This window comes from Notamacropus eugenii, chromosome 2, assembly GCF_028372415.1.
Source record: "Notamacropus eugenii isolate mMacEug1 chromosome 2, mMacEug1.pri_v2, whole genome shotgun sequence".
In the NCBI taxonomy this organism is placed as follows: Eukaryota; Metazoa; Chordata; class Mammalia; order Diprotodontia; family Macropodidae; genus Notamacropus; species Notamacropus eugenii.
The window spans coordinates 153,900,790-153,926,861 of NC_092873.1; the positions used below are offsets into that span (position 1 = coordinate 153,900,790).

Sequence of the window (26,072 nt, forward strand, 5' to 3'; positions counted from 1 at the left end):
ATGCCCTTTTGGGAGGAGTTAGATCAAACAGCCTTGTTAAATTTATTGGGGTACCTGAAATTCTTATGATAATCATGCAAACCCTTATCCTTCTTTTGCTTGTGTAGGTCCCATCTCCTAATTCTATTGCCAAATAACATAGTACCTGCAAGTCTCTTAGCAAATAATATTCTTGGCTAATTGCTGAAAAATGAGTTGTTTTTTTTTTTTTCAAATCAAATATCAGGCTGTTAATTAGCATTCTTATTACTGTTTTCCTTAGGACATTTCTTCCTCTAGCTTTGATGCCTGTTCTTAAATATTTAGCATTTTATTCATATTCCTCTACAGTTGGTGACCGTCTGAAATTCCTGGCTGGCATTCATCAGCGGTCTTCTTAAATAATTAGTAATTAAATGTAAACATATTTAAGACTCCCTGAACTTGAATTTTGCCTTTTGTCATCATTCCAAATCTAATTTGAGTTTTACCTTAATAGCCTCACTTCCTCTCAGGCACAAGCCCTCATTCATCTCTTTCTTGTAGGTCTTTCTATCAGTACTTGCCTCAAACCCTCACAGCAATGTAACCAGCAGAGCCAGCCCTTCACTCCTTCAATGAAAGAAGTTGTTTATTGGTTCCATACAGAAGATTTATGGATGAGAACTTGAAGTATGCAGTGGGCAAGGCAGAAATAAGGGAATAGCATTACTGACCATGAATGCAGGTGCTGTTTAAAACTCTCCAGTGCTTTCTGCTCAAAGGCAACTCTCATGGGTTCTCTCATACTCTACATGTTTTGCTAAGTGGGTTTGGAGGATGACTTGCACAATAGCATCCCCAAGTCCAAATTCTCAATAAATTCCTATTTTCACTTGGAGGATAAAGGGGAAGGAAAGTTCTAGGGCTTAGAGTACAGATGGCACTTAACACAGCTGCTACAGTCAACTGGAAATGAATGCAAGAAGCTTTGTTTGCATGTTATGACTATGATCCAGCTCCTAATTACGTCCAGGTTGGAGAAAGTCTACAGTTTGTCACCAGAATCCAAGGATTTCAGTTTATATGAGTAACAGACTCTGATTTTCAACTGTGCTTTTGGCAAGGTTCACTCCTTTTCTTCAGCCAATGAGAAGGAAATTCTGATTTCCATCAATGATTGCCATACAATGCCATGCGAACAGATGCCTGTCTTATTCACAGGAATGAATTCTCCCAACTTCTTGAAAATTTGGATAACATGACGTGTTATGATGAGACTTCAGCACAGGCTCTCTATCATAAATGTGATCACTTAAAAGGAGTTACATATTATTTTATCAGAAAAAGTCCATATAATTAACTAACATTTGAACTGAACAAAAATGGAATGAGTTGCCTCAGGGTAAAGTGAATGTCTTACATTAAGGCTCTTCAAATGGAGACTGAATGACCACTTCTTAGGGATATAGGCATGACTATATTTTAAGTAAGTGTTCTACTAATTGATCTCTGAGGTTCCTTTTATGTCTATGAGTATATGATTCTACATTTCACATTTTTTCAAAAGGTGAAAGTTAGATATTTGTAAAGTTAAGGACAAGGAGTGGGAGCTATGTATAAAATTCAGAAGTACTCTGGATAGGGGCCTGGGACAAGTAGCAATTGAATAAATAGGAAAATTCACAGATCTAAATTCAAAAGGAGAAAAATAAATAAAGAAGCCAATGGGAGGTGATTTAATACTTGTCTCTAACCATGAAGGCTAGAAGCATGGTGGGCCAAAGTCAAATGAAGTAAGACAATCATCTGGGCACAGCCTGCCTGACGACAAAAGAACAACCTACGTTAGATTTTTTTTTTTTATAAACTAGATTCAGAATTTCCACATGATCATCTCAGCACCTCCTCTAACTAACTCTAGTGGTAAGAAATTCATGATTCCTGAAAAAGTCTATTTAATTTATTGACAGCTTTAATAATTAGAAGGTCCTTTTTTAATATTGAGCCTAAATCTACCTTCTTCCAAAACGCAAGCATGTATCAGAAATGGAAATTGAATCCATATTTTCCTAGTTTCAAGGACTGCTCTCTATCCAATGCTCAACAGCTGCCTTTCATAGTTTGTTAAAATGTAATTATAATTTCACTATAATTTCATAACATCTCACACACAAAGCTTAAAAAAACATATAGTCTAACATGTATGGTGCATTTGTTAATTTGTAGAATCACTTATGGTATACATATCAATAATAACAAGTAGACTTGTTTCTAAATGTGAAGTATGTCAAGATGTGCTGTTATTAATGTTATTGCTGCCTATAATTCTTTTTCAGCTGCTAATTGCAATCAATATTTTTGTTTTTATAGTAGTTAAGAAAACTACATTTTTCAAAAATATGCTATGAATAGTTGTAAGATTATCATTTTATTTGATAAACCAGATTATTCTTCACTCAGAGTAAAAATATGATTTGATTTTCAGGTTCAAATGTATGTTACAATGTACTATTAAAAAACAGTATAGGGAATCTAGATAGTGTCAGTGTGTATGGTACCAGCCCTGGAGTCGAGAGGACCTGAGTTCAAATTCTGCTTCAGATACCTGACACTTAATAGTTGTGTGATCCTAAGCAAGTCACTTAACCCTAGTTGCCTCGCTAAAAATAAAAAATTACAATTCATTGTTCTTATTTAGAAGGAATAAGGCTGAATGTATTCTGCTTATTCATAGCTAATAGAATTTCCTTCCATTCATATTCAGAAATATCTGATTTCTTAAAATGAAATGAAAAATCATTTTGTTGACCAGTGAAATAATTAATAATTAAGGCTTTACTTTCACTAGGTGGCACAGTGGACAGAGTACTAGGCATGGAGTCAAGAAGGTATGAGTTCAAATACAACCATAGATACTTATTAACTATGTGACTGGGTAAAATATTTAACTTCTGCTTTCCTCATTTTCATGAATCATAAAGTTAGGCTAAGAGTACCTACCTCACAGAACTGTTATGAAAATTGAGTGCGATATCTGTAGTGCTTAGCACACCGCCTGGCACATAGTAGACACTGTACAAATTCTTATTCATTTTCCCTCTCATTTTATTTGCACAACAGTTTTTTTTTTAATTGGGAAACATATGAAAATACTTGGGGGGCATATTTTCCATAGTTCTTTTATGTATGTAGCTATTTGAACTGTTTGAATCAGAGCTTCCCATGTATTTGGGAAACATGTATTGATTTATTTAGAGTGCTCATTTTTTACCCCAAAAAAATCTACTATATATGCAAGCTTCAGGAAGAAATTTCTATAAAAATTAATTTCCTTCATCTTTATTACTATCAGAGTGAAAAGTGAGAATTTCTTCTTTTCACTAAAACATCTTTGGAATTACTTGGCATTAGAGAGTCAGTGGGTTTCACAATATTATAGAAGTATCCTATAGTCTGCCCCTATACTGTCTTGCAATTCTACAGTTTTTTTAATAGGGTTTATAAAGGACTTTTACAATGTATTTCAAACTTCTGTCTATAAAGTTACTCTTCTATTGATCCAAAAAAATGCATATTTAACTTCTCATTCATGTTTCTCAATATGTGGCTATCTATGAAGAGCATGTGTCTGAATTTAACAAGGGAACAGATATATTGTAACATACATTTTTATAAGTAAATACATGCATATATATGTATATATACATATACACACACATTCATTTTCTCATATTAACAACTAAGATTCAGTATAGAGTCACCTAAAATTCTCACATTGTAATTTTCACTTTTTAAATCCAAATTTTATTGAACATTTTACTTAATTTGGCATTTCCATCAATAGGTTAAGAAATTAACAAATTTTCCCTAGCATCTGTCTCAATAGAAAGGCAGCATGACATAGACAACAGATCTAGCCTTGAATCCAAGTTGACTTTGGCTCAAATTCTACCTCTAACATATATTGTCCATGTGACCCTGAGCAAGTCACTCCATCTCTATTTCTCTAGGCAACTCTCTAAGATTTTAAGTTTCAGAGAAGTCATCAACCTGCATCTAGAGGGAGTTTCCTTATCTAGACACTTCCCATACCAATGAAATCAGATTTCTATCAGTTTTAACCATATACCGTACATACCATCAAATGAGCATTTTAACAACATCTGTTGCTTCAGTCCCTTGAAATGATAAATAGGAAGACTTTAGTTTTTCAATTAATTGATTACAATTGTCTTCAAATATATGGGCAAAGTTTTTTTTATAGTGGAGTTTCAGGCCTGGAATAAAAAAGATTCATCTTTCTGAGTATAAATCTGGCCTCTGATACTTACTAGCTGTATGAGCCTGGGCAAGTCACTTGTCCCTGTTTGCCTCAGTTTCCTCATCTATAAAATGATCTATAGAGGGAAATAGCAAATCACTCTAGTATTTTTGCCAAGAAAACCCTAAATAGGATCACAAAGAGTTGGACACAACTGAAGAAAAAAATTCATTATCTTCTTGCATTAAGATTTGAAACTGTTTTTAATACTGTCAACCATTGTTTCCATCAAGTCAAGAGGCAGCACCATTTCTTCTATCCAAAAAGAGTTTTCACACTTAGCACTTCTTTCAGCAACCCTTTATATCTTAGGAGTTCTTTTTGGTGACACAGACATAGTGTTTGGGAAACCGCATTTTTGCTTATTAAAAACATTTAATTTTGTATGGAAAATTTTGTCTTGCCAATATTCTAAATTATGTTTAATGTTTAATGGTTTTATGCTATCTGCAACAAAGCATTTATTAAAAAAAAACAAACACAGTAGTCTTTTCTCTTAAAGATTAATAGAACTTACAAACCCCAAAAATAAGTACAGTAGATTTTGTTTTCTGAATTGACTCATTTTAGTTTGTGTTTTTCTCATTCTGCTACCTAAGCCATCTCTATTGTCTACATACTAATTTTACCTGCTAGTAACAGCTTCACTAGCACTTAGCAAAACACCATGCATATAGTAGTAGGTGGTTAATAAGTATTTAATGACTCATTGTTCCAGTATATTTTTTTAAATCAGTTGCATAGATGCCCATAATGAATGATTATTATCTCACCTTTAAAAAATAGAGGCAAAAAGCTAAGACCACTAAATTTTAACTCTCATAAAGTTTAAACAATTATATGTAATCTTTCTTAAGATTTTTCCAATTTTAAAAGTCACAGATTTTTTTTAAATCAGATAATTATGTACTAAGCTAAATGACTAAGGCTGGGAAACATAACACATATTATGTTACTTTTCACTTCCAGAGATTATTTAACTTTGGGTTTGTAGAACTCACATTCAAATGTAACAAATGGGATAATATTAGAAGTCTTCTTTGTTATGAGGCATTACCAACTCTCTCTGATGACAGATGGTACATGTATCATGTATAATGACTACAGTACATTTGCTCTCAAAGAGAATTCGTTGTAATAGTCTTAGTATTATTGATTTCAATATGAACTTTACTTTCATTAAAAATGAATGAATGTAAGTAGTAATTGCAATGGTAAATATCCAATAATTTTATTTTGATTTTGTGACCCACATTCCTACCTCCTACTCTTAGAGAATCTGTCAGGCTACTACCTAAGAAGGGCATATCCTACTGTACAGAAAATTTTTATCAGATCACCTCTCTTATTTTTCAGTTGAAGAAAATGAGCATAAGCATGGTTAAGCAACTTTTCTAGACTAGGATTTGAATCAAAGTTTCCTTATTTCCAATCCTTTATCCTTTCTACTATGACATGGGGGCCTTTTGAAGTCAAGAACAATTAGATTAGGATTTTTTTTGCCTTTATAACCTTTCAAATTTTGAAAAGAATTATAATCATAGGATCAGGGAACTAGAATTGAAATGGACCTTAAAATCCATCCATTTCAATTCACTCATTTCACACATGAGGAAACTGAGGCATACAAAAAACTATTTTCCCCAAGTCACACATGTAGTAAATGACAAAATCAGGACCAGATCCTATGTATTATGATTTCAAATCCAGTGCTCTTTCTACTACTCTACCTCCCTGATGTCTTCCATTTTTCGTACCATATATCCCTAGTTCCTTCCATCTTGCCCAAAATAATATAATTTAAAATCCTCCTAAGGTCCTGGTCAATCTTCTCTGGATGTCCTCTGGCTAGTCAATTTCCCCCTTTAGATGTGATGCCCAGAACTGAACACAGTACTCCAGATGTCATTTGACCAGGGCAGAGTCCAGTGGGACTATCATATCCATTGTTTCATGCACTATACTTCTATTAACACAGAATAAAATTGCATTAGCATTAACATTTTTTGGCAGTAATATCACACTGTTGACTCATAGTAAGCATGCAATCCATTAAAATCCTAAGTCTTTTTCACATTTCTTTCCATCCTATATTTGTGCAATTAATTTGTAAAACGACATGCATGATTTAGCATTTGTGCCTATTAAATTTCATCTTTAGTTTGGCCCATTATTCCAGTCAATTCCAATCTTTGGGGATTTTGATTTTGTAGTCTAAGATATTAACTATTCCTCCAAGTTGTCAGGATGATGTGAAACACTGTGGATTGGGAAATAGAGGTGAGTGCAGGTGTGGTTCTATGAAGAGTTTTAGTGATGGGAGAGGAGAGAGTTCCATCCATCTGACTCTTCATTGCAAAATCAGTTGTGGGAACTAAGTGATTGGACTGTTATTTGTATGAGGGATTTTAAATGATGTAAACAGTGGAAAGGAGATGCTGTACAAAGTCTTGGTACATGAGGAAACTGACTTTTATCTGTTGGTGTGGGGTAGATGTAGACTGCTACTTGGCCTGAGTGTCAGAAAAGTTCTTGAAAAGGGAGGGTTAAGAGACTGAGAGGCATTGGAATGAATTGCCTATAGAATTAGCCTATTGTCTTGCTCCCTTGTGTACTATAGTCATTGAAGCAAATGGGGTATGTTCACAGGTGACTTTCATTATGAATTCATGAGTTGTGCTGCTCTAGTTCCCCAGTGCAGTGATTACTAACTAGAATTGGAGAAGAAAGAAATGCTCATAGAAGTTGCCAGCTCCAGACCAGAATGACTATCTAAATTATACCTAGCTATGCCTAGCTGGTTTCCTGTCCATAATATAAGATTTGGGGGCTCCCTGATCAAGCTTAAGCTAGCTTTGTGTCAGTCATCTGCAAATTTGATCAATGTGCCAACTAGTTCCTCATCTAATGATAGTAGTTAGTATTTCTATAACATTTTAAGGTTTGCAAAGCACTTTAATAAACTTAAAATTGCAGTAGGACTTTGAGGACACAATATATAATCTCATTTTATTCTCAGAACAGCACTAAGAGGGAATATTGTTATTTCCATTTTGCACATGTGGAAACTGAGTAAGTGGCTTGCTCAAGTCTATATACTAGAAATGTCTGAGACTGGATTGGAACTCAAGTCTTTCAGACTCCAGATCCAGTACTCCATACACTGCATCACCTAGATGTTCATCAAAATGTTGACTAGAATAGGATCTAGCACAGAGTTCTAAAATATAATGATCATTCATATTTATAAAGTACTTTAAAGCTTGTAATATGCTTTGCATGCATTAGCTCATTTGACCTTTACAACAACCTTGTGAGGAAATACGTATAGACATTATTATCACTGTTTTAGAGACAGCAGTATAGAGGAAACAGAGACTGAGAAGTAAAATGAGTTGCAAAAAGTCATGAATATCTGAAGCAGGATTTGAACTCAGGGTTTCTTGACTTCAATTCTCTCATTCTATGAACTGTATCATGAAAATTCCCTTCTGTGTTAATATAAATCTTTTATATTCTTGGTTAAGTTACTTAACCAAGTCTGAATTCACTTAACTATACTGTCATCTAGCTCTCATTTCTCCAAGGATATGATGAAAAATTTCCTCAAATGCCTTACTGAAATCCATATACACCATATCTATAGCATTTGTCTGAACTACCATGATTTGTAATCCATGTATAAGATATTAATACTTTTTTTTTTCTCATAGGACATGAGACCCCACACCCTCAGGGAAAAAATAAGAAAGATCTCAACAGGAAATGATATTAGACAATCAGAGAGCTGTTTCTTGAATATTGATCATTGGTCAAATTAACTGTTTGCCCAAATTCCCATTCTTCTTGTCTCCTTCACACAGAAAAATAAGTGGTGTTTCCATGAATGTAACCTGAGGGTACAAAAAGTTTTGGAAGTTTTCAGCAGCTAAAGGATGCCACATAGAGAAAATGTGTAGAAGAAAAGGTATTTAGAATCCCATGAGTGTTTTTGATTTCCTAGACTAATAGAGAGAAATCATGAGGGTCATTAGATAATAATAATTGTGACTATCCTGTTATTGTCATCTTGAGAGATAACACATAGAGAAAAGAAAGGAAACATATTCAAAACCCTAGGACTGTCCTTTTATGAGTTGAAAGAGAAACTATTTGGGTTCAATTCCAAAGCTGAAATTAAAGTAATCTAGATGCATATATGTGTGTGTATTATATGTATATATGTGTAGGTACATATATACACACATATATACACATACATATGTACATACACATACATACATGCTGAAATATGTGTGTGAATAATTGTAGCATAACATCAAATGAAAAATTGACTACAGTTGCTACATTCCAAATGCCCACAGCTCAATTGCCCAGTCAATTTTCCTATAGTAATATATTGAGAGAATCACCATTCTTCACCAAATAGTTGTGTAATCATTGAAGATTTTTTTGAATATTACCAAGAATACTCCTATTACTTCTTCCTCCTCCCAACACACTCCTATTTTGGAACACTAGCATGAGGGTGAATTACAATGAGAAATCATGTGAGTAAATGCAACTTTTGTTACTACCATCAGTTGGGATCTCAAGTATTAGAATCATGTAAGATGGCTGTATCATTTTTTTTTTCAAACCACAAAAACCTAAGAAATCAAGAAGAGGAATGATGTACCAGATATAGAATAATTACATCTGAATCCACAAGAATGACATAAGTCAACACAAGGAAAGAAGGAAGGAAGGAAGGAAGGAAGGAAGGAAGGAAGGAAGGAAGGAAGGAAGGAAGGAAGGAAGGAAGGAAGGAAAGAAGAAAGGGAAGGAAGGAATGATTTACCTAGGGTCACACAGCTATTGTGTATATATGGGTTTGTACTGAGTGGAGCAATGGCTACAGTTCTGGGCCCTGCATCAGGAAGACCTGAATTCAAATTTAGCCACAGATTCTTCCTGGTGATGTAACTTTGACTAGTCACTTAACTTCTGTTTGCCTCTCTTTTCTCAACTGTGAAATAAGAAGAAAAATACTACCTGCCTAAGAGAGTTGTTATGAGGATGAAGTGAAATAATACTTGTAAAACACTTAACACAGTAACTAACACATAGCTGTTGTTGCTTGCTCTTCATTATTAAAAAGGACCAATGACATCACAAGGTATTGTCTTGACTTATACATGAAGTGAATTGAAGTGAGGCAGAGTTGCACAGTTATCAGCCTCACTCTCTCTTCCACTCCTTGAAATCCAAAAGTCAAGAGCAAAATCAGGATGATTGGCTTGCAGTGAATGAACTTGGTATCTTCCATTGTTGGCCAGTTCTAAGTATTCCACAGTGACTGTTTCAGCTTCCTTTATGGCCATTGGAATAGATTGTTCTCATCCTCTCATTCCACCAGGGGAAGTCTTCACATGCTTCAAGTAGACATCCCCCAACTCACTAGGATTTGAGACCTGTCAGTTACCTGGTTTAGTCTGTCTGCTAATATGGCTTTACCAAGGTGTCACCACTACATATGGTGGTTTGGAGCCACAAGTAAGAGTTGGGGGACAGGTGAACGCCAAAGAAGAATGACCATCCCAGAAAAGTGCTAAGTGAGCCTTCACACCACAGGTTCTAGTCTTCTCTGTGGTTCTCAAACACCACTTGCCACATAGTATGTCCTACATAAAAGTTATTATTATAACTCTTAACTACAGGAACTCATAACCCCCAACTAAGGAGGCTGGGAATACCAGGGAGCCCAGCCTCAAGGGTCTTGGCAGGAGTGAAAAGGGAATGAGATTAAACCAGAGGTGAATTAATAGAAAGATTGAAAGATTAAAAGTTCAAGACAAAAGCTTAAATATAAATCCAGGAGTTCACTATCAGATGAACCACTTAAAAATTTTTTTTAAATAAAAGAAAAATAAGCAAAATTTCAAAATGAAACTGAGGTTCATTAAACAAACACTTTAATATAAAATAAAATAGATTAAATATCATAATGAAAGAAGAAAAAAGAAATAACAAATTCTGAAATAGTTCCAAATGATATAGAATTCTTGAAAGAAGAAATTAAGAATGAATTTTAATCTGGGTTCAACTCAGAATTTTAAAGGACATACAGAGCAGGAAGAATTGAATACAAGATGCAGAATTTCCCCCCAAAAGTAGAAACTCAGACAAAGAAAATACAAAATTTGGAACACAAAAGTATTGAAATGGAGGGGAAAATTGGCTAAATAAAAACAAAAGGCAAAAATGATTTTTAAAAAGAACAGATTAATCCTATATGATCTATATTCCTTTTTAAAATGATTCAGATAATTTCCCAGAAGAACATTACATCAAGTATTGATACTATATTGCAGGAAAATAATAAGAAAACTTTTGAGAACTTCTGAATAAAGACAACAGAGCATAAATTGACTGAATCCATAGAGTGTTAACTAGGAAAAAATAAAGAGTGTTCTGTGCTTCAAATCCCAAGCTATACAGTGGTCATATTTCACATTTTAAATAACAAACAATGAATTTTATTGGCATCCAAGAAAGACTGGAATAACAAAATGATTGTGTTATTGGATTAGCACAATTATACCAAATTCATGAGCAAATAAAAAAAAAGGAGGATAGTATATTCTAAAAAGTAAACAGGTTTGAGCTACAACCTTAAATAACATATACTAACCTATTTCTCATCATCAATTTAAAAGATATTCATAAAATAAAAAGCACTAGAAATATTTCTAAAATTACACACACATATGCACATAGACATAAAGATATAAACATGATATATATATGTAAGGGAAATAGATTGTCTTGCAACAATGACAAGGGATCTCTCTCTTAGTCATTGCTGGCAAAATTCTTGCTAGAGTTCTCCTTAATAGGCTGATCCTTCACCTGGAAGATGGTTATATACCTGAGAGCCAGTGTGGCTTCAGAAAGGGCCAAGGAGCAGTCAATATGGTGTTTGCTGCCCGACAACTCCAGGAAAAATGCCAGGAGCAGAACAGAGGTCTGTACACAACATTTGTAGATCTGACCAAGGTCTTTGACACTGTTAGTCATGATAGCTTATGGAAAATCATGTCAAAATTTGGCTTCCCAGAGAAGTTGTTCAACAATATTGTATGTCAATTTCATGATGGAATGTTTACTCAGGTTCTAGAGAGTGGACAGTGTTGTCATACCTTCCCAGTTACCAATGGAGTGAAACAGGGTTGTGTGCTTGCTCCCATGCTTTTTACATGCTTTCAAATACTTTCAGTGAGGATGAACATGGCATCAAGGTCAACTACCATACTGATGGTAAGTTCTTCGATTTGAAAAGGCCACAAGCCAAGACCAAAGTGAAGGGAGTGCTGGTGCATGATTTTCTGTTTACAGATGATTGCGTACTCAATGTAGCCTCTGAAGCTGAGATGTGGCAAAGTATGGATCAATTCTCTGCTGCTTGTGCTAATTTTGGCCTAATACTTAACACCAAGAAAACACGGGTGCTCCATCAGCACCACCACGCCATTCATATGTGGAACCATTGTTTATAACAAATGGAGAAGTTTTGAATGCTGTGGATAAGTTCACTTACCTTAGTAGTGTACTTTCCAGGAATGTACACATTGACAATTGGGTTGACACATGTTTGCCAGAGCTAGCTCAGCGTTTGGGAGTATCTGAAGAAAAGTATGGAGAAAAGAGGTATTAGATTGACTACCAAACTGAAGGTCTATAGAGCCATTGTGCTGACCTCATTTTTGTATGCCTGTGAAACATGGAGAGTCTACCAGCACCATGCCAGGAAACTCAGTCACTTCCATTTGAACTATCTTGGGAAGATTCTGAAGATCACCTGGCAGGATAAGGTACCAGACACTGAGGTCCTTACGCAAACTTAACTGCCAGATATTCAAACTATGCTTCGGAGAGCACAGCTCCAGTGTATTGGACATGTTGTTCCAATGTAAAATGTATGCTTATGAAAAAAGACTATTTTATGGAGAACTCACATGGGGCAGGCGATCACCTGGTGGTCAGAAGAAGCAACACAGGACACTTTCAAGGTCTCTCTCAAGAACTCTGGATTTGACTGTGTGACATGGGAGACACTGGCACTGGCACAGGACCACTCCCATGGCGTGCCCACATCAGAAAAGATGTTGTGCTCTATGAGCACAGCAGAATTGAGACAGCACAAAGGAAATGTAGGATGCATAAACTTGGAGTAACAATCCCAAATATTCACACGGACTATCAGTGCCCAATGTGTTCTGGAGTATCCCGAGCTCATATTGGTCTCATCAGCCACAATCCAACACAACAGAACTTCACTTTATCATGGTGGTGTCATTTTGGTCCTCTTTGAGAATGTAGGACAACAACATTTTGTTAAACAGTGAAGCACAGTAAATATTACAGAAGATTAAAAGTAGAAATGAGGATATTGTCAAAATGGGATAGAAGATGAAATTCAAGCCTGATGTTTAAGAAGTTTTATTTTCATTAAGAACGCAGAGAAAATGAAAAATGAATAAGCAAGGATATAGTTAATGAGTGGGGGAAAAAATTCACATTAACCTGAAAGGAAAGAAAAAAATGAGGAAGATGTTGCCAAGAAAAACATTGAAATAGTGCAGTGGAAGAAAATCTTTTAAAACAGGAAGTCTCTAGAGATGAAAAAAACAAAGGGTTTTGAAGCATGCAAAACTGGAAAAAAAATAGTTAAAGGAGAGTTAAAATAGTTAAATAATAACAGCTAAAGAAAGAAAATTAATCATTTAAGTAAGCAAAAAGTGTTTATGATAGGAAAGTAAATGAAAATGGGAGGATAGGAAGAACCTAGGGAATAGACAATAGCAAAACAGTGCAAACAAAACTAATTACAAGGCAAAGTATTAATTTAAAAGAGGAAAAGAATGGAAATCAATACAAAATAAATAAATAGGCATGCCTAGCACTTACATGTTTAAATTACATGCATTAAACATTTTTATAAAATGAAATATATTAACAAACTTCATAAAAATCCCTAGCTCTATTGTGCAAGAAACTATCTAGTAATATATGCATACAAGATGAATATGGAAAACCAGAAATAAATTTACAATGTATCAGGTTATTCTCATTTCCCTCCCAAAAAATTAGGAATAGCATTCATGTTATAGACAAAGCAAAAATAAAAATTTGTGGTATCAAAAGAGAGATATAGGTAAACACAATTATAATAAAAATTGACTATGAACTGATGTCAATAATAAATACATGCACCAAGTTGCAAAGCATCCAAATGTATAAATATAAATGACATATATGTTGAATGCTTATTTAAAGTAAGTATGAATATAAAAGAAAAATGAGCTGAATTGTACATATAGACAATAACATAATAATTGTAGTAAACTTTAAGTTTCTCTAACAGAGCTGGAAAAATCTAACAGAAAGATAAGCAAAAAATATATATATAAAACTGCACAAACCATTGGAGAATTTAGACATGAACCATGTTTGGCATCTTTTAAAGGGGGCACTAAGAAATGTGCATATTCTGAGGATTAAATTATACCTGTAAAACATATTGTGGGGAGTAACAGCACCCACTTTCTAGAATGCTACCCCCAAGCCCAGTTGAATATCTGTAAAAAAAATGCTCTAAATAAATTCTGGAGCTGCAGAACCCACAGAATGATAGAGTGAAGCAAATCTCCAGCCCAAGACAATCTGGAAGGTTGTAGGGAAGTGTCTATCACTCCAAACAGGGGGTAGAGAGCAGTTCAGCATGGGTTGCACCAGCACAGACAAGACCTGAGCAGGCTTTGGGGAGACAATCTCTCACATATGTGGCAGTTTCCAGACTTCAGGACCCCAAAATGCCTAGGACAAATTGGAAGGTCAGTTGAAAAAGCCTGAGGGACCAGTGTGGGAAAGTGGAGTGGTCTGGCCCCAGCCCCAGGTTGTCTGAGGAGGGAGGGGGCTGAGGAACCAGAAGCAGTCACAGCAGCAGCCAGGGCAAAGACAACAACTATTTCTGAAGCTCTAGGCCCACAGATTGTGGGGGAATCAAGCAGCTAACTGTAAACTCCCCACCCTCACTGGAAGCAGAGAACTACCTTGACAAAGAGTTCAAAAGTCAAGTAATTGGCTAGGGAAATGAGCAAAAACCAGAAAAAGAATCAAACTATACGACCTTGGGGACAAGGAAGACCAAAGCATGCAAACAGAAGAAAACAAAGTCAAAGTTCCTCCATCCAAAGCCTCCAAGAAAAATATGAATTGGTCTCAAGCCATGGAAAAGCTCAAAAATGATTTTGAAAATCAAGTAAGAGAAGTAGAGCAAAAATTGGGAAGAGATATGAGAGTGATGCAGGAAAATTATGAAAAATGAGTCAACTGTTTGCTAAAGGATACCCAAAAATATGCTGAAGAAAATAACGCTTTTTAAAAAAAAAGTAGACTAACTCAAATGGCAAAAAAGATTCAAAAAGCCAACCAAGAGAATTCTCTAACAATGAAGAATTAGCCAGATGGAAAAACAGATCCAAAAACTCACGGAAGAAAATAATTCTTCAAAGATTACAATGGAGTAGATGGGAGCTAATGACTTTATGAAAAATAAAGAAATTATAAAACAAAACCAAAAGAATGAAAAAAATAGTAGACTGTGAAATATCTCATTGGAAAAACAACTGAACTGGAAAATAGATCCAGAAGAGACAATTTAAAAATTATGGGACAACCTGAAAATCATGATAAAAAATAGAGCTTAGACATCATCTTTCATGAAATTATGAAGAAAAACTGCCAAAATATTCCAGAACCAAAAGGTAAAATAAATATTGAAAGAATCCACTGATCACCTCCTGAAAGAGATACAAAAAGAAAAACTCCCAGGAATATTGTAGTCAAATTCAGAGTTCCCAGGTCAAGGAGAAAATACTGCAGGCAACCAGAAAGAAATAATTTTAGTACTATGGAAATACAATCTGGATAACACAAGATCTAGCAGTTTCTACAATAAGGGATTGAAGGGCTTGGAATATAACATTTCAGAAGTCAAAGGAACTAGAATTAAAACCAAGACTCACCTACTCAGAAAAACTGAGTATAATACTTCAAGGGAAAAAATAGTCATTCAATGAAACAGAGGACTTTCAAGCATTCTTGATGAAAAGACCAGAGATGAATAGAAAATTTGACTTTCAAACACAAAAATCAAGAGAATTATGAAAAAGTAAACACGAAAGAGAAATCATGGGACTGACTTACTAAAGTTCAACTCTTTACATTTCTATATGGAAAAATCATATTTGTAACTCTAGTATTTGAGTAGTTGTAGGGATTATATACATATAGACAGAGGGCACAGGGTGAGTTGAATAGGAAGGGTTGATATTTAAAAAATAAAATTAAGGGGTGAGAGAGAGATATATTGGGAGGAGAAAGGGAAAAATGGAATGGGGCAAATTATTTCTCATAAAAGAGGCAAGAAAAATCTTTGTCAAAGGAGGGGAGAAGAGGGTGGAATAATTCTGATAATTCTGATCTCTATTTGTAGAGGGAATTTCCTTATTACTTCTTACCCATCTAAGATCAGATAAATCTTGTCAAAAAAACAACAGTAAAAACACCATCTTAGTGTGTTTAATATACAATGAAGTCTAATTCTGAGGATTTGAAGTTACTGTTTATTCAAATAATAATAGCTCCTTGTCAATAAAACCATTTCATACTGAGAGTTTTGCATAAACATCTTTCATTTGATCTTCACAATAGCTCTAATGAGTTATATCACAGTTACAAAAGCCCAGAGATGGATAAGACCCAAAGGCTATCTGATCTCAGATTATGTCAAGCCCAAATTTACTTCTTTTCTATACTGACCTTCTTCCCTTATTCTGTCTTCTGAAACCAAACATAACTCTAATCTCTCCCCACCCTCAACTTCATGATTTTAGTTTTGCTTTCTAGGATCTTCATAAAAGTATCATTTATGAGCACATAGATCATCAAAAGCAAACCGTAGTCTTCTAGTTTTTATAAGTCTTAAGTTCTTTGCTACATCATAGAGACAGCAGTGAACCACTCAATCAGGTTGATTGTTGTCTCAAGTAGCCCTCCACAGAGAGTTGTCAACTACCACTATTCATCTCTGACCTTGCTCAATTAGCTCACACCTAAAAGCACACATGGATTCATATCCTACTTTGGAAGATAAACAGCTATTTGGCTCCTCTTCAGTGAGGTCATCTCCGTCCTCTTAGAAAAGATCCTACTATGTGCTGCTTGATTCCAAGTGTACAGCAGTTTTCTTTCTTCTCTTTGCATTTTCTTCCTACATTCCAAACAAGTAACAAAGGACCAGATTGCCTTCTAAATTTTTAGATTCTTTTTTTTCTTTTTAATCTTTCATATTGAGGCTTTTCTTTCTTTTTCTTATTTTGATTGTGATTGTACTTATGGGTTGTTGTTGTTGCAATTGGTTGGAAGCATGTCTTTCACCCTGAATATCTGGAGTGGACAGGCATTCCTCAACTCCTCCTACCTTCTTGTCTAGGAGGGTCATGAACTTAACTTCTGAATATGATAGTCATTTAAGGATCATAGCATCTAAAGTTAGACAGGAGCCCCAGGATCATCTTGTCCAAAGGCTCCTAGTCTGGCACCGATGAACTTTAAAAAAAAATAATTAATTTGACTAATAATAACTAGTTTGTCATCATATATTTTATTTTATGAATTTAAAAAGTGATTCTGAATATGTATTCATATCTTCAATCAGACTGCCAAAAGAGTTCATGACACAAACAAGATGAAGAACTCCTGAAAAATTTCTTCATTTTACAGATGGGGGAAGAAAATGAGGTCCAGGTATAATAAAGGATTTACTCAAAATCACAGATAGTAAGTGTCAGAAATCATATTCTAATCCTGCATTCTCATGTCAGAGTCAACATTCTTTCCATATAAATACAATTTTTATTCTACATTACATACTCATCATCATACGATGTTGCTGAAAGATTGCTAATGATCCAAAAAAAATATATAATTCCAGCCAGTGTTTTCTTATTTGTTTGATTAGTGCGGTTCATCAGATTATCAATCTAGAGCTGAACTTCTAGATCCCCATCAAGATCCCTTGATTACTGTTGTGTCCAACACTTCCTGACCCCACTTGGGATTTTCTTGGCAAAGATACTGGCATGATTTGCCATTTCCTTTTCCAGCTCATTTTACAGATGAGGAAACTGAGGGAAACAGAGTTACATGACTTCCCAAGGTCACTCTGCCAGTGTCTGAGGCCAGATTTTAACTCTGGTCTTCCTAACTCCAGGTCCAGTGCTCTATCCACTGTGCCCCATAGCTGATCAAGCCCTTTAGAAACCATCTTGTCCAAGCCTCTCATTTTGCAAAGGAGGAAAGTGAAGTCCAGAAAGCTAAAATGATTTGATCAAGGTTACATGAAGATTAAGCGCCCAAGAGAGAATTCGATTCACCCTTCTCTGACTCCTGAGCCAGTGTTTCTCTGTATGCCTCTACAATAACGATGATTTCTAATGGACAAAGAAGAAGTTAATTTCAACAGGCACTTTGCTATTTGTCAGGGAATAGAGTATGATTCATGTCAACCAAAATATTCAGACAAACTAGCTAAGCTGAAATCCACTTGAAATAAAATGTGGGGAACGTGATCTACGATGTGAGAGCAGACTTCTTTACACAGTTCCCCAATAAGGAGGCCAAATTTTAAAAAGTGCTAAAAGTGCTCCATGTTTATTGTGTTTGGTTAAGTATCATACCCTCAAAAACAGCAAAAAGAGCATGTACATGAGTCTAGACTTAGACATTCATTCTCATCCGTGAATCACACCTTGATCTGTTTTGCTTGACTGTATATTTGGTATAAGGGAAGGCTTGTACTTGGAAGGAGTAGTCAATGGAGAATGGGCAAGAAAATAGCTTCAATAAAGTATTTTAAAAGTTTCACGCTGAGGAGGTGAAGCACACAGAAGGTCAAAATAGAGCAACCTGGTAATACCTTGTTAAACAAATATTCATGTGTGCTTATGGTTTGGCATGTGTATGTATATGATATATACACGTATATATGCATATGTATATTGCATATTAATACATATATTACATATATACATATTATACGTATTATAGATATATGTACATATAAATATCTACAGTCAGGAAGACCTAGGATCAAATATGGCCTCAGACACTTAACTAGCTATGTGACCCTAAGCCAGTCACTTAATATCTGTTTGCCTCAGTTTCTGCATCTGTAAAATAGGGATAATAATAAAACCTACTTCCCAGGGTTCTTGTGGGATATAATAATTTTAAAGTACCTAACACATTGCATAATACATAGTAAGTGCTATATAACTGTTGGCTACTATGCTCAGCATTATATTGTATTATTAAATCTATGCAATTTAAGATATGCATATATCTTAATGTATATATCTTTAAGGTAGTACATATCTTATACATGTATATAGCTTTATTATTAAATATCTGCAGCTATCTTTACATATGTATGTGTGTATTTTTATTTATCTAACATTTGTACATTATGTAACTCATACCAGGGATATACTTGTAAATGTATACCAACTTTCAGAAAAAAAGAATTATAATAAGTTTAATTTACATTACTAATATTTTCTCCATAATTTTCTTGTTTAGACAAGAAAACAATAAATCAAGCTCTAGTTTTTAGCTTTGGTTGATTTCAGAAATATAAATACACTGAAAACTTAATCAGCTCTTGGGAATGGGTGTGAGTTGATCTACAATAGCTTTCCTTAAATCTTGAATTGTTTGTGATTATTGAATTACAGTAAAAAAAGAAAAAGAAACTTAAAGCGCTTTGTAAATTGATTATTCTACTTTATTTTAAGCAATCTACTGCCTACTTGAAAGAGAGAGAGGGATGGTGGATACAGAATAGTACACTTTACAGTCAAAACTTGAACTTTGAAGTTCAAGTACAACCTTTAACAAAATACTGGCTGTGTGAGCATGGGCAAATAAAGCACTTCAACTCACAGTAACCCATGTGGTTTCCTAAGACCATAAATCAGAGATCAACTGCTTATCTACATTGGTACAGGGAATTTCAATATGTGATATTCCTAATGCCAATGAAATTACAGTTCTTAAAAAAAAACTGTGCTCTTAACTTTAAATGCATATATACATAATATTTATATATTTACCACCATTTGCACTTAATTTTTTTCGTAAATCCTTATTGTACTTTAATAGTTCCTCACTCTGTATCTCCTTCCATTCTTTGTTGTATACTAAGCTTTCCATTGCTGAATATGTTTCCCTTCCTTATATTGTAGTCAGTATATGTGTTACTCTTATTCTTTTATTTTCCATATCATAGCAACCTTCCAATTTTTTTCTGTTTCCCAACTTGACTGTTGTAACACAATTTTTGCTATAATTATGCACAATTTCATTAATATGTTACAATTTGTTGTCATCCATCAAGCATTGTGTATGTTGTTTTTAGTTTGTTGCAAAGATAAATAATGCTATTTTTAAGCAGATGCTTTCTTTTGCTTTTATGTTTCTTAAGATATAGTCCCAATAATAGCATTATTGGGCACAAAGGCTTACATTTATGATTGGAAGCACACTACCAGATTTTTCATGAAAAAAATGTTACCAATAGCAATTCTACTAGGAATATAGGAGAGAGTCAATATCTGCCCAACTTCACCAGCACTGTTTTGCCACTTTTCCTTATTTTTACTAAATTGAAAGAAGTGAAAGGTAACTTAAATAAGTCTTAAATGTTATTTCTTGTAATTATTAGTGACATGGAACTTTTATACCAAGGATTGCTTAAATTTGTATATCTTTTTTCATTTTTGTAAATTGTCTACAACTTCTCCTACAAATGTCCTTTCACATTTATCCAATAGTAATTGGTTATTGCCCTTGAATGTCTACATTGGTTTCCTATAATTGATAGACATTCAATTTTTATCTGTTATATTTGCAATAAATAAATTTTCCAAACATTTGTATTCATGCTAGTTTGATTATGTTGGCTCTTGTAGTGCAGCCATCTTAATTTTTTTATATTTTCAAATCCATCTATTGTAACCTCAATGATTTATTCCTCTTTAATTAAGTTAAAATTTTATCTAATCTGTATAGTTGAGATAAATATCTTATTCCTTCCTAATATTTTTATACTTCATTTTGGTTGAAAGTATAGCTGTGATCCAGATGGTTATAAATTGACCTTTTAGAAAATTATAAGATTAATATCTATAAAATTGTTTCAATTTCAAAAATGTAACTAATCTATTTTTTTAGTCATGCTATGCAATTATGAATGTCCTTGACAGAATGTGAACAAATTAGCTGTATGACTATTCCCCTAAGCTCATTCTTTCTGGTGACTGAATATAACCTCTATGACAGAGAAAAGCATGCTACAAGTCAACTTATTGATTTTAAGGGAGTAATAAAAATTAGAATTTATCACCTACCTCATTACTGAAAAATGAAAAAAAAAAAACACAGTTGTAAGTTACTACCATGCCAGCCTTTCCTTGGTTTATAGAAACTGAAGAAAATTCTGCATGTGGTAAAAGGATGTGTTCTGATCCAAGCACATATTCCAACTGAATATTCATTTTTATTTAAGGGCAACACATAGGTGGGAAGTAAGAGTGGCTGCTCTCAAATGCATGCCAATCTGGAAAAGACCAATTAACCCAAGCCAACTGTGGAAGGCAACCACTGTAGCAGAACAATGGATGAAAGCTCATTCAAGGGTGCCAAAGAAATCCTGGCCCTAAAGAAGAATCAGGCAAGTAATCAAGAAGCACTTATTAGTCATCTACTATATGCCAAACACTGTTCTAGGCATTAAAGAACCAAAGACCAAAACAAGATAGTCCTTTCCCTTGAAAGTTTAAATTCTCTGAAGAAAGACAGCATGTATATACAGAGTAATATACATGAGTACATACAACAAAGTATATACAGAGTAAATGAAAGGTAAATTTATGGGAAATGAAGAGGTCATTAGCAGTTTTGAGAATGAAGAAAGATTGCTTATAAAAGAGGTCTTTCAATCATGTTTTTAAAGGAATAAAAGAATTTTAAGAAGCAGAAGTGAGAGGGGAGAAATTACAGTCTTGGAGGACAACCAGTACAAGGATGGAAGATGCAAGATGGAATGCCATGTATGATTAATAGCAAGAAAGAAAGGTTGTTTGGACTATAGAGTAAGGAGCTGCACAAAATTTGAAAGAAAAGTTGGGACCATGTTGTTGTAAACTTTGAAAGCTAAGTAGATGAACTTGCATTTGATCTTAGAGGCAATAGAGAGCCTGTGGAGTTTATCAAGCAGGAAAATTATATGGTCAGGACAACATTTTAGCCAAGTGACCAACTATCTTTCCAATGGTCACCTAGCTGCAATCTCTTGGATTTCTTTTGAACTTTTCTATTATGCTCATTATTAGGAAATCTTATCATCCTGTAATATTGAATCAACCTATTCCTATCTCATTAGTATCCTCTGCTCCTCTGATTAGAAAATGGAGCCATGAATTCAAAATTTCCACTTAAAGAAGGAACACAGGCCAACCATCTCTTCATTTCCCACCTGTTCGTTATTTTAGACTTCTCTATCATGACCCCATATCAAGTGCCTTCTTCCCTCCTCTTTTCAGATTTCAATATGTTTTCTTCCCCCATTAGAATATAAGCTCCTTGAGAGCAAGAATTGGTTATTTTTTTTCTGTATTTGTATCCCAACACTTAGCACAATGCCTGGCGTATAGTACACAATAAATGTTTATTTACTTGTTAGCTAGCAACTATGTGGTTGTCCCACAGTCTAGCCCATACTTTAAATATATAGAAAATGGCAGGATGTTCTAAGAGAAACCACAGCAAATTTAAGTCATACAAAGTTGAATGCACAAATTGGTTCTATTATTATTAATGTGACTTTGATGAGATAAGTCTCTCTGAGGCTCAATTGCCCCTTTTTAAAATGATAGGATTTATTAAACCATCTTCAAAGACCTTCTAGCTCTAAATCCCACGAGTCAAGAACCAAGCTCTTTGGTTAAGGGGAATTGATTCCCCTCAGACTTTCAAAGGGTGACTGTGGGCAGGTTAAAAAAAAACAAAACACACATACACAAAGAGATTATCAAGAAAAGAAGATACTTGAAAAAATGAAACTAACAATGAGACTGTTGAATTAACCCAGATTGGAGATGATATGGGCCTGAACTAGGATTTTAGACCATTACTGGAAGGGTATGATTTAAATGGACAGAAGGTGTATTACCCAGGCAATATTCACAGCACACAAAGTCCTGTAACAACAGGCAAGTGATGAAGCAGTAGGTGTGGATACACTGGGAGTTGTAGTCACAACCATGCATACAAGCAGCCCAGGCCATAGGGTTATTTCTCATTGGAAGCAACAGTGGGATTTGGCAGCACCCTGGGCAGCTGAGCAGCCTTTTAAGGATCACATTATTCTGGTTTGAGAAAGGGGGTTAGAAAAGGTGCCCTAAAAATTGTCTGCTTACCCAACACTGGCCTAATTACCACAGCAGGCGGGAAATCACACTGTATTAGAAACACACAAAAAATGTACCATCACTCACCATCAGCACATTGAATGTGTGCATACTTATAGACAACACAAAATTCAATAAACCTGAAAGAGGAACTGCTCTTGTTGTAAGAGAACTCAACAGTTATTGCATCCAAATAGCAATGTCCAAAAAATCCATTGTCCATCTCTATCAAGGTAGAAGAAATAGATTGTCCTATCACAGGGGGGTTTCTCTTTTAATCATTGCTGGCAAGATTCTTGCTAGAGTCCTCCTTAACAGGCTGATCCTTCACTGGGAAGATGGTCATATACCTGAGAGCCAGTGTGGCTTCAGGAAGGGCCAAGGAACAGTCAATACAGTGTTTTCTGCCTGACAATTGCAGGAAAAATGCCAGGAGCAGAACAGAGGTCTGTACACAACATTTGTAGATCTGACCAAGGTCTTTGACACTGTTAGTCATGAGGGCTTATAGAAAATTATCAAAATTTAGTTGCCCAGAGAAGCTCATCAGTATTGTGTATCAATTTTATGATGGCATCTTTGCCCAGGTTCTGGATAGTGGACAATGTTCTCATGCTTTCCCAGTCACCAGTGGAGTGGAACAGGACTGTGTGCATGCTCCCATGCTTTTTATCATGATGTTCTCAGCCATGCTGTCAAATGCTTTCAATGAGAATGAACATGGCATCAAGGTCAGCTACCTTACTGATGGCAAATTCTTCAAACTGAAAAGGCTACAAGCCAAGACCAAAGTAGAGGGAGTTTTGGTGCATGATTTTCTGTTTTCAGTTGATTGTGCACTCATTGTAGCCTCTGAAGCTGAGATGCAGCAAAGTATGGATCAATTCTCTGCTGTTTGTGCTAATTTGGGTCTAATAATTAACACCAAGAAAACACAGGTGCTCCACCAGCCACCACCAAACCATTCGTACGTGGAACCATTGATTACAACAAATGGAGAAGTTTTGAATGCTGTGGATAAGTTCACTTACCTTGGTAGTGCACTTTCCAGGGATGTATACACTGACAATGAGGTTGACGCATGCATTACCAGAGCTAACTCAGTGTTTGGGAGTATCTGAAGAAAAGTGTAAAGAGGAGAGGTATTAGACTGACTACCAAACTGAAGGTCTATAGAGCCATTGTGCTGACCTCATTGTTGTATGCCTGTGAAACACGGACAGGCTACCAGCACTATTCCAGGAAACTGAATCATCTCCATTTGAACTGTGTTAGGAAGATTCTGAAGATCACCTGGCAGGATAAGGTACCAGACACTGAGGGCCTTACTTGAACTAAACTGCCAAGCATTCAAACTATGCTTTAGAGAGCACAACTCCAATGTACTAGACATGTTGTTTGAATGCAAAATGTATGTTTGTGAGAAAGGCCGTTTTGTGGAGAACTCACATGGGGCAGGTGATCACATGGTGATCAGAAGAAGCAATACAAGACATTCTCAAGGTCTCTCTCAAGAACTTTGTATTTGATTGTATGACATGGGAGGCACTAACACAGGACCACTCTGCATGGCATGCCCACATCAGAAAGGGGGCTGTGCTCTATGAGTAAAGCAGAATTGAGATGGCACAAAGGAAACGTAGGACACACAAATTTGGAGTATACACCCAAATGTTCACATGGACTCTCTGTGCCCAATTGGTGGTAGAGCATTCTGAGCTCGTATTGGTCTGAGCAGTTACAGTCAGACACCTTGAAACTTCACATTATCATGCTGATTTCATTTTGGTCATTTTTGAGAATGAAGGACAACAACCATTCACCCACAGCACTGTGTGACACTGAGGATAGCTATGAATATGCTGGCATAGTTCTGAATTGAAAAATATAAAAGAATGTCCCTATAGATGGTAGAAGAAAAACCTTTATTCAGACACTAGAAAGCCAAATCCATCATAGTAGCCAAGAAGTCAATACACTTTAGCACTACTGGGGACAAAAGTACTCTCAAGCCTTTACCCATCCCCTGCTGGGGCCTTCCCCCAAGCAAACACTCAGGAGTCTTGCTGTGCCTGCTGTACTGGGTCTTCTCTCCTCTGTCCCAACAGCTCTCACTAACTTCCTTCCAGTTCTGCTCTACCCTTCCTGTTCCACCTGTTCAGCAAGTTCCTTCTACCACATGTGACTTAGGCTTCCAAGTGATTTAAGCATGTCACATGGGCCTATTAATGAATGGGAGCAATCTTTCCATTTAATTTGCCATTACAGAAGGTAGAAGCCCATGTTCAATCATATTTGCTGACCAAAGTCAGTGACTGACCTAGGGGAGAAGAGAGCCATATGATAGAAGCCAAGAGGTACAACCAAAATATCTCTTCTGCTGGGCCTGTCATTTTTTTCTGAAATTCTACCAGTAACACCCAAAATTCTCTTTGTGTTAAGACCTTATGTATTCACAAGCCCTATGATAAAATGCAAATAGCTCAAAAGCAAAGGGATTTAACCTTTTTGTGTTCAATGGATGCCACTAGCAGTCTGGAAAAGCCCATAGACCTCTTCTCAAAATAATGTTTTTAATTGAATAAAATAAAACACAAATGATTGCAAAGGAAACCAGTTATATTCAAATAGAGTGATCAAATATGTGGAGATAGAAATGACATGATATGGCAACTGATTTGGGTGTGTAGAGGATAGTAAGGAAGCAAGTCAAATACCAAGGCTGTGAACCAAAGATCAAAATCAAATAGCCCTAATCAGCTCCGATGCTTCTGACATCTCGTAATAACATTCTTACAGTTCCAACTTAGATCTTTCTCAAATCAAGTAAACAGCATGTTTAATTTGACCTTTTAACACCTCTGACTTAAGTCACCTTCTTTCCATTCACACAGTTACTACTCTAGGTTAGGCCCTAATTACCTTTCATCTGTACCATTGCAGTAACATTCTAATTGGTTTCCCTACTTCAAGTCTTTCCTTACTCCATTTCCAGCTTCCATTCAGCTGACAAAGTGATTTTCCCAAAGCACAGATCTGACCACATCACCCCAATATCCAGTGGTTCTCCAAGTTACCATCATGGTCAAATATAAAATTTATTTTTGATATTTGAAGCCTTTCGCAGCCTGTCCCTTCCCATCTTTCTAGTGTTCTTATGTTTTATTTCCTTCCACACACTCCAAAATCCAGCTTCAATAGCCTGACCGTTCCTT

At 35.4% G+C, this 26,072-nt stretch overlaps 1 long non-coding RNA gene across 1 annotated transcript in view; it reads right to left on the bottom strand.

Annotated features, from left to right (window-relative positions):
• Positions 1 to 26,072, bottom strand: part of LOC140526461 (uncharacterized) — a 104,564-nt gene that overhangs the window by 23,598 nt on the left and 54,894 nt on the right. The window contains exons 2-3 of the long non-coding RNA XR_011974382.1: positions 23,889 to 23,974; positions 11,862 to 11,946 (exon numbers count right to left, since the gene is read on the bottom strand). This is a non-coding gene — a long non-coding RNA (uncharacterized lncRNA). The remainder of the gene's footprint in view (positions 1 to 11,861; positions 11,947 to 23,888; positions 23,975 to 26,072) is intronic.